This window comes from Cyprinodon variegatus, unplaced genomic scaffold, assembly GCF_000732505.1.
Source record: "Cyprinodon variegatus isolate N-32 unplaced genomic scaffold, C_variegatus-1.0 Scaffold812, whole genome shotgun sequence".
NCBI classification, from domain to species: Eukaryota; Metazoa; Chordata; class Actinopteri; order Cyprinodontiformes; family Cyprinodontidae; genus Cyprinodon; species Cyprinodon variegatus.
This window is the reverse complement of record NW_015151265.1, coordinates 291,874-292,424: the sequence shown is the minus strand read 5'-3', so window position 1 is coordinate 292,424 and position 551 is coordinate 291,874.

Sequence of the window (551 nt, the reverse complement as noted above, 5' to 3'; positions counted from 1 at the left end):
CTTCTCTGAACCTGCCAGTTACAGACCCTTGATTGGACCTGGAACTTTCTTCTGGATTGCCCCTCTATACCTTCGTTTGGACCCAATCCCTGGAATCAGTAACCGGACTGTCTCTGGAGCTCATAGGTCTCAGTCCTCTGCAAACTGTCCGCCGCTCAACAGCCACCGCTTCCACAAGCCCCGTCCTCAAAGGGACTCCTGCCCCGGACCCAACACGGAGCCTACCGCCCACTCTGAGACCCAGTAACAGGTTGGTATTCCAGCCTCATCCCCTCGCTAGTTTTTCCTCTTGCTGATCACTAACCTGTTGTCTCCGCCATAGGGGATTTCTAGTCCGAGAGCTGCCTTCATGTTCCCAGTGCCATACTTAGCCCTCTTTAATAAAAGCCATTGCATTCCACCGACCTGTCTGAGTAGTATCTTGAGTCCTATTTCCTGTACATTACAAAGCATGGAATATGGTACATTCTTTATTCAATGTAGGATTTTTTTGTTCAGTAAAATTTTGATTTGAGATTTGACAACAGTTTGTTGACTGCTCAGTGGGTAGC